The sequence below is a fragment of the Ctenopharyngodon idella genome, chromosome 10, assembly GCF_019924925.1.
Source record: "Ctenopharyngodon idella isolate HZGC_01 chromosome 10, HZGC01, whole genome shotgun sequence".
Taxonomy (NCBI): Eukaryota; Metazoa; Chordata; class Actinopteri; order Cypriniformes; family Xenocyprididae; genus Ctenopharyngodon; species Ctenopharyngodon idella.
The window spans coordinates 45,279,620-45,292,036 of NC_067229.1; the positions used below are offsets into that span (position 1 = coordinate 45,279,620).

A 12,417-nucleotide genomic window follows, 5' to 3' on the forward strand; every position below is an offset into this window, starting at 1 on the left:
TGGTAATAAAAGAGTTAAACTGTGTCCGAAAAAATTTATCTTAATTATGTCAGATAACACTTAAGCAAAACATGGTCAGGTCAAAGTGTCTGAATAATTTTTGGTTACAAATTTTTATCAATTTTACTGGTAGTCCACTGTATGAAGAATTTTTGGGTATAATATGTCACAGTTTACTTTATTTTGCTATCCTCACTTATATAAATGAACTATAGTGTCCTGCACCCACTAGTAAAAATATATCAAAAATATCAAAAATGTCGGAATAATTTTTGGTTTGACTGGGGTCGGAAAGATTTTAAGTCTTTTCTGCTCACCAAGGCTTCCTTTATTTGATCAAAAATACAGTAAAAACAGTAATATTATGAAATATTATTGCAATTAAATATAACTGTTTTCTATTTGAATATAATTTAAAATGTAATTTACTCCTGTGATGCAAAGCTGAATTTTCAGCATCATTAATCCAGTCTTCAGTGTCACATGATCCTTCAGAAATAGTTCTAATATGCTGATTTGCTCAAGAAACGTTTCTTATTTCTGTATGTATAAGAAATGAGTTTAGAAATTTATCATGAAAATATTTACGAGTCCGCATAAAAAAAAAACTTGGCTTTCATATAATGACACTGAACATTTTTTCAAATGTCTTCATTCAGGAGTTATAATCAGCACAGCTGTTTTCGAGAACGATGTTGGTGACATACTTTTGCGGTTTTGCTGCATTTCACTTAGTGGCTAATGAAGAAAACCAAGGAAAGTACCATGGAGGTCTGACCAGTACCCAGACCACCCAGCAGGATAACCTACACAACTCATATACTGAGTGCACTCGTCTCCATAAATGCTGCTACTAGCTGTTAATACCACAATTAAAACTTCATCCCATCAAGCCCTTTATGGAACTGCTGATTATTTCTTAATATGACAAACCGAGATCATTAAAATCATCTACAGGCCTGAGGTTTTTGGATGGTTAGCCTTTTAAAAATACATCAACGTTGGTTTTGCTTACAATATTTATTAATTACCTTCTCAGCATCAAGTGACTCTTACCACAGCTTGTGTTAATGAAAACACATTGGCTGTTGTCATAATTTATTGCTGTTAAGTTGTCATCATTCACCGGTAACTAATGCAATCACATGTCAGGTTTATAGTTTTCTGATGGCAATAAACAGTTGAAGTGTGTGCCATTCTTTGAGAGGCACATCTCAGAGTCTCAGTGCATGGCACACGTTTCCTGTTTGTGTACAAGTATTTCACCTCGCTCTTCTCTATAAGAGCACTAAAGCATCAAGAATCATGTGCATTTGTTCATTCTTGCATACTAACAACATGCATACTTGAACACTTTCACAAAAAGGGCACAATGAATGTTATTAAGCACAGGGAGGAGCATTAGGCTTTCCTGGATCACATTTTGCCCTTTGGCCATTATTATTGTACAAGCACCAGTGGAAAGCACTTCTCTCAACTAAACTGCTGCCGTTTCACCCAGGGAAGCCCATCCTGGATATTCCGGGTTAACTGTAAAGCCATTAGGTTCAGTAAGCGCTGCCATATAAAATAACTTGTTTACAGTTCTCCAATTACCACAGCGGGGTATAAATAGAGATGCTATTCGCATAATTACACCATTTTGGAAAAGTTGTTTGTTTAGTGTTACCTAAACCACTCCAGACAACATTTAAATTATATTTAAAAAACATTAAAAAAAATAAAAAATAAATAGTACAGCCAATGCACAACTCCAAATTATCAGGAATTTTTAAATCGCTTCAAATTGCACCCATTACTTGTTATACTATTCCACACAGTAAAAAATTATTTTCATGATTGGTTATCACAACATTTTTTCTTTCGTAATATCAACTTAGATAATTAATGTGGTTCAGATAACATAATATTTGGAGTTTCTGTTGATTAAACCAATCGCCTTCATTGTATTAACTCAAATTTTTAATTTCAATGAACTCAAAATTTTAAGGCAACCAGGTAACTTACTTTTTTTAAAGTTAAACCAACAATTCCTTTTTACAGAATTTTTTATGGTTCCATGAAGATCCTTTAACATCTATGGAACCTTTACATTACACAAAAGGTTCTTTAGAATATTCTTTAAATGATTATGTTCTCTGCACTAAGAAAACTGTTCAACCCAAAATGGTATTTCTATGGGATCACTATGGAAGAAGAGGGGGAAAAAACTTTTGGAACCTTTATTTATTTTTTTTAAGAGTGTATTATTTTCTTTTCTATTACTTTTTAACTATACTATTCTAACATTTAATATTACTTCGTACTTCGTTAGTATTAACTGTAAAACCATTCTATTCTATACTAGTGTATACTATCACAGACTATTCTATATTACACTAGATCTGCATATACTATTTTACTGTTTATTAAACTATATTCTATTCATAAATACTATAACTGATTGTACTATTCTATTTTATTAATCCAACATAATTTAAAAAAACAAAAGCGTTTAGTTATGACATTTCAACTTACTTTGTAATGCATGAGTGTGTCAGGTCCAGAAAGCGTGCGCGCGCTGGTGTTAATGATCAGACACGCACTGGTCCAGAACTCCTCACGCGCTCTTCCAAATCCAGAACCGCGTCAAAGCGCTTCATGTGCGCGTCAATGTGAGAATGATCACAGAACTCCGCGTCTCTCATTGGCTTTGACACACGCAGCGATGGAAAGCGTCTTTTAAATAACAGGAAAAAAACAACTGAAGATGTCCAGAGTTATCCTGGATAGATCAGTAGTGTTTGAGATCTCCTCTAGTTTACTGACACGATCCTCACGAGCGTCTGTTCGTCACACAGGAGAGAGAATCATTCTCTCCCTCTCTTTGTAAAGGGGGCGGGTCTATCGCGTACAGTAACTCACACTAGTCTACACTGCGAGCGCGTGACGCGACGCGTCCTACTAAAACGCTTTTATTTTAATCCCCAAAACGCTCTAGTCAGTTGCGTCGCGTCGAGTGTACAGACGTGAGATCTCAAGCGGATAAACGTTTTCAATTATTCCACGTTTTCATTTTGTCCAGTTATTTGAAGGGAAACTTACTTATTTCTCTGTGACTTTATCTTTTCTCTAAAATAAAATAAACATGAAAATGTAAACTGTAAAAAAGTAACTTAAATTTGTTTAAAGAAAATGAAAAATGATCATTCTTACCAATCACTTGCTCATAACCTTTAGTTTCAACTTCACTATCTTCTCCCTCTGAATCTTCACTGCTTTTGTGTCTCCATCAAATGGGTTTTTGAGGCTTTCAGGTCCTTTGTTTTGGCACCTAGAAAAATGAAATATTACTCAAATTATATGAATTAGTTATTAGTCTGGGGGATAATCAGTGAACATCAGAAATGCACATTAAAACGCATCAGTGAAGTTTAGAAACTGGCGGCAGAAACATACGTGACTCATTACCGCACACTAGTGGCGGGTTTGTGTATTACACCTCTATACACACTTACCATATATCCTTCAATAACCACAACAGCTCTATCAGAGGGCTTGTGTATTTGTTCATTCAGCTGAGACCAAGTCTGTTAAAGATTTTTTTTATTTTTTTTAGTTTAGTTTATCTCGATAACTGAGCATTATGGTAGAGAGCGGAAACAGAGTTCAACCACTCTTGTCCAAGAAAAGCTATATGCATGTTTTAATAGACACAGAACACTGACAACCCTTTACCTTTCCAACACTTTTCCTGGCAGGGCACTAATGCTGACACTCACAAAGGAACATGGGCGCTCTCAGGGGCCGTGTTTTTCATTGAACAATTTCCCCCAGAGCTGCCAAGTGCGGGTAAGGGTAAAACCTCCATGTGAAGTTTAGCAATACTTCGAGCTTAATCTTAAGTGTCTGTGAAGCTTTTAGGATTTTGCAATTGTTTTTGTTTTCTAAGATCCGTGCATTTCCATGATATGCTTGATAAATTTACATCAAGATGAAAATTAGTAATAGAACAGAGATGCAGCACACACTTTAAAGTCACCATGAAATCAAAATTGACAGGTCTTGCTTTTTATGGAATATGACAGTGTTTATTATAAATTGTTTATCTGCGCACATCTTTTTTCATGTGGTTAGACTTTAATCAAAATATCTTCCCCTCCCTCTTGCAGTGACATCTCTGATGACGTGTTTATTGGCATGAGGGTGGGGCAACCTGTCACTCACATGAGATCCACCAATAGCAAACCACAATCATCCAATCAAATCCCCATGGACAAAATAAAGTCCCGCTATACATTTTATCTTGTACCAGAAACCGTTTCACTTGGATAAACGCCACAATAGGGAAGAAAAGACTATCACAACTTCCATTTCATGCCAACTTTAACTGTTTTACAAAAAAAAAAAAGAGAGAGTAGGTCAAAAGATAAAATAAACAGTCTGTCTTTAAGCACAGCTTTACTTTCAGAAACCAAGTTTCTGTTTCAAAGCAAATAACAGGTCATGATTATCTTTACTTTAAACCTTTTTGGACAAAGTGAATATTTTTGAGTGTGTCTTTCTGTAATAATTGATTAAAATATTTCAATAACAGAATAAAGGAAAAACTCAGAGGTTTTGAATGACCTGATTAAAGAATGACTGAATGACTCATTTTTACTAGAACTATTCCTTAAAAATAAGTTTCCTGTAAAGTACCAGTGTTTTTGCTCAACTTAGGGTACGTTTACATGACAACGATGTAATAAAAACAGAAAGGTTTTTCCTTTGTGTTTTTCACATACAGATGATCCCTGTTCACACTGATCCGCGAAAATGACTAAAAACGTTGTATTATGCTTCCAGGCCAGTAGATGGCGATGTCGCTATAGACACAACGTGACTGAACACCTAATACACAAGCACGACGTCACCGTTTTCACAAATTTCATTTTTTTGTAGTTTACACAGAGACAATAACGGTATATTTTTTTCAAAAACTTGCACTTTGAAACCCATTTTCAAAAGTTTGTGTTTTCAGGCCCCCAAAACGCTGTTGTCATGTAAATGAACGACCAAAACACACAAAAAGTTTTTCGTTTTTAGTTGAAAATGGTGTTGTGTAAAAGGCCCCTCATTTTGTTGTAACATAATGTAACTGTCAGGTGTATGCTTTGGTTCTGTTTAGTTTTGGTGTGTATTTGGGGCCATTTACACAACACCGTTTTCAACTAAAAATGGAAAACATATTATGCGTTTTTTTTTGGCCGTTCATTTACACAACTTTTGAAAACGGGTTTCAATGAACAAGTTTTTGAAAACGATTCCGTTATTGTCTACGTGTAAACTACAAAAACGTGAATATGTGAAAACGATTACATTATGTGTATGCGCATTATGTGTTCAGACTATAGGCGCGTAGCGTTTCTTTACAAAGTGACATCGCCACCTACTGGCCTGGCTGCATAATACAGCATTTTTAATCATTTTCGTGGATCTGTGTGAATGGGGATAATTTTAACAACGTTGTCATCTGTACGCAGTAAATTGAAAGAAAAACTTTTCAGTTTTTAGTATATCATTGTCAACCTTCGTTTCCTCAGTTCTTTGTTCTGTGTCGTATTCAAATTATGTGGTTGTGTTGTATATTTGCTAACTACTACAACCACACGTTACAGCAACTGTGCTGCAAAATTATTTAACACAATTACACAAGACTTATTAGTAAGATTCTTAGGCTATTCGTGCCTAAACCCTTCACAGAGAGCCATTTAGTTGTTTGCATTGTCGCTGAGCTCACAGCTAGACACCTGTAATCCACAACATATAAGCCTGAATACAGAAAACATGCTTTCTATTGTTATAGCTCACACTCTGGTTTCACTGGGGGAGTCCTTGCGTGCAAAACTCGCTTCAAATCATGCCGCACTATGTGGCACACCTGACACGTTCTCAGGCACTGATGTCTCTAAACCTGCCTTAAAGACATATCATCTATGAGTTTGTCACATAACCTGATACCTATGCTTACAAGTATGCTTTTGATAAATATATCTCATATTACACTACATCATGCCAAAAATGTTACATTACGATGTTGCATGAAAACCCATGTGCAGAAGTACACAGCATCAAACAAAAAGAAAAATTAATAAATCAATTTGAGACTTTAATATTCCAAAACTACCAAATCACATTTATATTAAAGAAAAACACAAGTAATACAGTATTTTTTGATGTTTATCATGTTATTTAGGAAAAAAATCATGTTAAAAAATAATAATATATATAATATATATATAATTTTAAAAATATATTTTATAATACATATAGGCTATATATATATGCATACACTTCATTTTAAATAATCCTTTGTTTTCAAATATTTAAAGTGAATTTTGCAAGCAATTAATGTATCCTTAAATAAATTATATGTATCACAACATGTAATCTGTCTTCTGCTTTGGCCTTTGAAAACACCATGATGCATTTTTAATATTTTTTTTTTCATCTTCATATTTATTAAAAATAGCAGACACTTATTCAAAGTGCTTCAACAAATATGGAAATGCGCCTTTTATCAAAACACAATATTCTATTAAAACAACCAAGCTACACACTCTACTATACTCAAAGTACAAACTCATGCAGTAAAAACTGAGCATGGAGCAGCTGAACATGCAAATCTTGCTGCATTGACGTTCAACATCCAAAGTGGGTCAGTTTGCTCTTCCTCCTCCAACACATTCAGCTTTTTTAGAGCATCAACCATCGGGACAGCCAGAGAGTCTAAACTGTATAAACAATGGCTCAAACACTCACACTCAGTACATAAGGATAGCATTATCACGGCGTCTTGTTTTGAAACTGAAGCCGTAAGCGGAGAAGGCTGCAGTGGTTGTGGGCAGGAATCGGTGGTTTTGTGGGCACCTCAAATGCCCTTGATGTGCCTTTCATTATCTCAAACACTCTTGATGGATTCCCTACAGCTGTGGCCTCTAGAGAAAGAAATGAGGGGCGCCAACATTGAGTATTAATGCCCGTTCACACTATGAATGATAACTATAAAGATAACTATATTAGCATCCACACCAGTGGACGATATTGTTCTGTTTATTGTAAGCACGCATAAGTTTTGCCGTCCGCTCAAGCTCTTTAAAGCACGATGGATTCTGATTGGCTGTCAATGTTTTTAATCATTCATCAGCTGGAAAAAAAACGTTCTGAAAGTGATTCCAACGATATTGTTTCTCATTGCTGTTATCGTTATAGTTGTGGTATGAATTCTGCTATTCTTTTATATTTAGAACGATTTTTAGAACAATATCTTAATCGCTATCTTTAAGGCCCGGTCACACCAAGAACGATAACTATAAAGATAACTATACACTGTAAAAAGGAATTGTTGGTTTAACTTAAAAAAGTAAGTTATCTGGTTGCCTTAAAAATTTGAGTTCATTTAAATTAAAAATTTGAGTTAATACAATAAAGGCTATTGGTTTAATCAATAGAAACTCAAAATATTATGTTATCTGAACCACATTAATTATTGAAGTTGTTTTGACAAAAGAAAAATGCGATAACAGATCATGAAAATAATTTTTTACAATGTAACAACAACTATATTAGCATCCACACCAGCGGACGATATCGTTCTGTTAATTCTAAGCGCACGCTGCAGTTTTGTCGTCTACCACTTTAAATCCTCAAGCTCTTTAAAGCAGGATGGACTCTGATTGGCTGTCAGTGTTTTTATAGTTCCTAAGCTGGAAAAAAAATGGTTCTGAAAGTGATTCCAATGATATCGTTTATCGGTTTCATTATCGTTATAAGGGGCTTTCGCACTGGGTAGTTATAGGAACTTATATATATAGGAACTAGCCACCAGGGCGGTTCCCATACAACTAAATATTCCTCTATATAGGGCCATTTTCCTGGTTGCATTCGCACCACCAGTAGGAACTCTGAAGTGAAGTAACACAGCTGACAGCACCGTTATTTAAGCGTGGCATTAACCAACGTCAACAACTGGAAAATGGAGGTTGCCGTAATTTGTGCTATGTTTTTGTTGTGTAGTGGGATTTGTGTTAATGGAAATGGAATGTAGACGTATAAGTTATGCGATGGAAAGAGCAAAAAGGAGGGCTAACAGACTATTTTTATGTTTCGCTTGGTCCCTTCAAAGTTGCGTTGTATTTCCTCAGTGCTGTAAAGGTTAGTGCTTGGACTTCAGCGTTGGTCCATCTATCGCTGCTTTCCATCGTGTAGTTAGTTCATGGAGTAAACTGTGTGCCTTTTTAAAAATGGCGGGTGCTGTTTCGTATGGCATGCGTTCAACCAATCAATGTACACTTGCGTCACTGGTAGTTCCTATTGTGCTGGGTTAGACCATACTCTGAAATAGGAGCTACTTTAGTTCCCCACAAAACGCGTTCTTAGAACTGAATTCATTCCCAATTCCTGCAGTGCGAACACGCCAAAAAAGTGGGTACTTCCGCCAGAACTATGAAAAGTTTCCTCCGGTGCAAAAGCCGCTGTAGTTGTATTGTGAACTTTTTCTTTTATATTTTGAATGACATTTATAACTATATCTTTATCGTTATCATAGTTATTGTCCTTGGTGTGAACGGGCCTTTAGCCTCGGAACCTGTGCACACTTACTGTATTTAATCCAAATTTTAACACATATTCATCTTTTTATTCCAATATTATGTACACTGACACCAAACAAAATCACTTTTAAATATATAGTGGCTTGATAAAGTCCTCAAAATGTCAGACAAAGACAGCCACGGTCAACGTCAAAGCTCTTTTTGTCATAAAAGGAGACGTAAACAAGCTTGACTCAATATTAGTCAACATGACCCTCTCCCACATTCATCTCCTAGACAAACATATCTATTTACGAAGGCAAACTATGTCCCGAAAAAAAGCCCACCTCTCTAAATTTGTATCTCTCTATTTCTATTCTCAGGTCCGCATTCCCCAAACGAGACGTGTTGAAACAGTGTCAGACTAGCACAGGCACTTTATTGACTTATGTTCGCCACAGACACGTCACTTTTTCGCCAACATCAATTGTTTAATTTAGATACTTTTTGGTCACTTACCAGTCCGATAATGTTCTTCTCCAGGAAGGTCAACCCTCCAGCACCTGCTGTGGGTCAGTCTTTGTAGAAAAAGAAAAAAGATTGTTAATATGTCAAAAAAAGGCTAAGGAAAAGTAATCAAGCCAGACCAGCTGGCTTTGAAGAGAAACCCAAAATTGGGTTGCGTTTGGTTCAGATCTCGATCCACAGTGAAGGGGAGATGGCATCCTCACCCTAACCGCACCCAACAAGGACATACACACTCACACACATAAGCACATGTATGCGTGATCGTTCAGCGCGAGTGTCTGGCAGGGCCCCTCTCACCTGCTCCCGTCAGTCTCGTGTATATTTAGATGAAAGTATCACTGTCATGCAGACCTCTGTTGGCCTTGGCACAAGTGCCCAGGATTATTGCGCCTTCAAGAAGATACTGCAGCTTTTCATGCAGATTAATTTAATTTAGACGAAATTCAATTTGTATTTGACAGGACAAGAGCATGCTGTTCTTGGGAAAGCAACATCTCTGTAGTCAAATAGGTGAAGCTCACAGCAGTGTTATTTTAGTATCATTACTATTATAGTTACACTCTAAAAAATGCTGGGTTAAAAACAACCCAAGTTGGGTTGAAAATAGACAAACCCATCGATTGGGTTGTTTTAACCCAGCAGTTGGGTTAAATGTTTGCCCAACATACTGGGCAGTTTAACCCAATTGTTTAAAAATGACTATATGGCTGGATTAAAATGAACCCAAAATAGGTTGGAAATTAAAAATCAGACACATAATTACTAGAGGCAACAATAATAATTAAAAGGTGAACACTTATTAATAAGCAATTTAATAAATGTTTATTGTTTAATTATTATTCATTAAACTTATTAATAAATGTTAATTTCCAACATATTTTGGGCTCATTTTAAACAAGCAGAATACAGTAATTTTTAAACAATAGATGAGTTAAATAAACCGCTGGGTTAAAACAACCCAATTGCTGGGTTTTGACCATTTTCAACCCAACTTGGGTTAATTTTAAAGTTTTAGTAATTTTGTTGTGTTTTTGTCAGTTTAATATGTATATATTGTCTTTATTGTGTTTTAGCTCTAGTTTATTTAGTTTTAGTTATTTTAGTACTTCAACTTCAATTAAACAAAAATGAGAAAAGTTGCTTTGGCAACTTACTTAAAAATATGTTTTTTTTTTCTATTTAATTTTATTTCAGTTCATGTTTATATTATTTGAAGTAATGAAAATGTTATTTATGGTTATAGTTTTAATTATAGCTAATGATAAGCTTGTCCAGGCTAAATTTAATCCACAAATTTAAAAAAAGAAAGAAAGAAAAAAAAAAAGAAATATTATTTCACATAAAGAAAGTGAGGTCTCTTTTAGGACTATTATAAGAATTTTCATGACATATTTCCATTATCGTAATGTGTCCGGAATTTTTTTAGATTTGGTTTGTAATTTCCATTATTCTCAATTATGATTGTCAATTAAATTCTCATTATAGTAATACAGTTTTTTGCATTACATGTAAAATTACAGATTACATGTTGTGATACATATAATTTATTTAAGGATACATTAATTGCTTGCAAAATTCACTTTAAATATTTGAAAACAAAGGATTATTTAAAATGAAGTGTATGCATATATATATAGCCTATATGTATTACATTTTTCTTCACTATAATTTACTGAAACATAAATAAATTTCTCTCTTCTCTCTCTCTCTCTCACAAACACACATGATAGATAGACAGACAGACAGACAGACAGACAGACAGACAGATAGATAGATATTAATCCAAACATTAATTTATCTGATTCATCAGTACTCTTGACTGACTATGCATTATTTCTGTAGTATTGCTTTGAACATACAGTCATAACTGCCATCAATGTAAAGTTTGCATTCACATACATCTTTTGCAATGGGATACTTCTGAGAAAGAGGACACTAGCGGTCACATGACTCTTATGGAACATATCCCTGGTCACCATGTGGTAATGGGAGGGCCCTGCTGGTCTGTCCTGGTATGCATGTCGACCAGTCCCAGAGAGACACTGAACCTCCAGCTGAAACCAAAGATAACAAACATTTGCCCACGCAGTGGCTGTCTTAACATGGATGGGTGAAAACGTATAACCCTGTTGCTGAGCTTTTGGGAAATGACAGTGGCATAAAACTTTACCTGAGATTTACCGGAATTGTCCAATTCGACAAAGACAATATCTCAATCATCATCTGAAAACACCAAGCGGCAAGCGCTGTGCAGTTGTCCAAGACTTGATTTCAGGATGGATTGGATTTGGACTGCTCACAACCTGTGTTTATAGAGAGACAATTTAAACAAACTTGCATGGAATATAGAGAAAGTCAATTATCTGTCTCCACAGCAGCAGTTCCAGTAAAATGCGTCTGAAGCGGCTGAAAATGTTTTTTCCACTCAGTATTTTTGACTTTTTTCCCAGTACAAATATCTAAACATTCTTAAATCAACATCAACTTGAGATACAAATTACTTAAGGAATTAAGTCTTGTTTTCTGAATAATGTATCAAAATTAAGTGAATTTATACTTAAAGTCACCATGAAATCAAAATTGACAATTATTTTTTAATGGAATATTGCAGTATTTACTACACATGATTTATCTGTGCTCATCATAATTTTTTTAAAATGTGCTCTCGTGAACTTTATTCAAAATAACTTCCCCTCCTTCTTGCAGCCACATCTCTTCTCTGATAACATGTTTACTGGAGTGCGAGCGGAACAACCTGTCACTGAATGATTAATAGTATACTAATAGTAATAAAACCATAACTCTCCAACCATCCAATTAATTCCCAATAGACAAACTCAAGTCCCGCCCTACATTTTTTCCTCTCTTTTCCTCATTTTTCCCCAGAAGCCTTTAACTCAGATATACATAACAATAGAGAAGAAAAGACCATTGCAACTTCCATTTCATGCCGATTTTAAAACTTTTCACTTTTACTAACTTTTGGGGTCTACTAGAATAAATTTTCATGCTTAAATGTTCAAAAAACACATTATTTTTCACATATTTTACATTTTTGCACCACCTCTCTTCCCAGTCTGTCAGTAACAGTGTTGCCAAGTGTGCAGGTTTCCCATGGAATTGGGCTACTTTTAATTTGTTGCCACAGGAAAAAAAAAAAAAATTCAAACACCCCCAAAACAACTCCCAGACGTACAAATTCAGTGGAGAATTCAGCCGCTAGATGGAGAAAATTGCATTGGGCTATTTTTGGGCTACTTTTGACTGGCCATTGGGCTACTTTTACACAGACCTGGCAACCCTGGTAATAGTGCATTCTATTTGTCCTCAGATGTGG

The 12,417-nt window shown here is 35.2% G+C and overlaps 1 protein-coding gene across 4 annotated transcripts in view; it reads right to left on the reverse strand.

The window, feature by feature from the left end:
* mef2ca (myocyte enhancer factor 2ca) overlaps nucleotides 1–9,271 on the reverse strand; it is a 49,005-nt gene extending 39,734 nt beyond the window's left edge. For 2 of the 4 annotated variants that reach the window (XM_051910052.1, XM_051910053.1), the window contains exon 1: nucleotides 2,518–2,853. The gene's annotated coding sequence lies outside the window, so the exon portion shown is untranslated. Of the gene's footprint in view, nucleotides 1–2,517; nucleotides 2,855–3,195; nucleotides 3,314–9,071 lie in introns of those variants that run through there. The other 2 variants (XM_051910051.1, XM_051910049.1) reach the window with 2 other exon arrangements.
* Nucleotides 9,272–12,417: the final 3,146 nt, after the last annotated feature.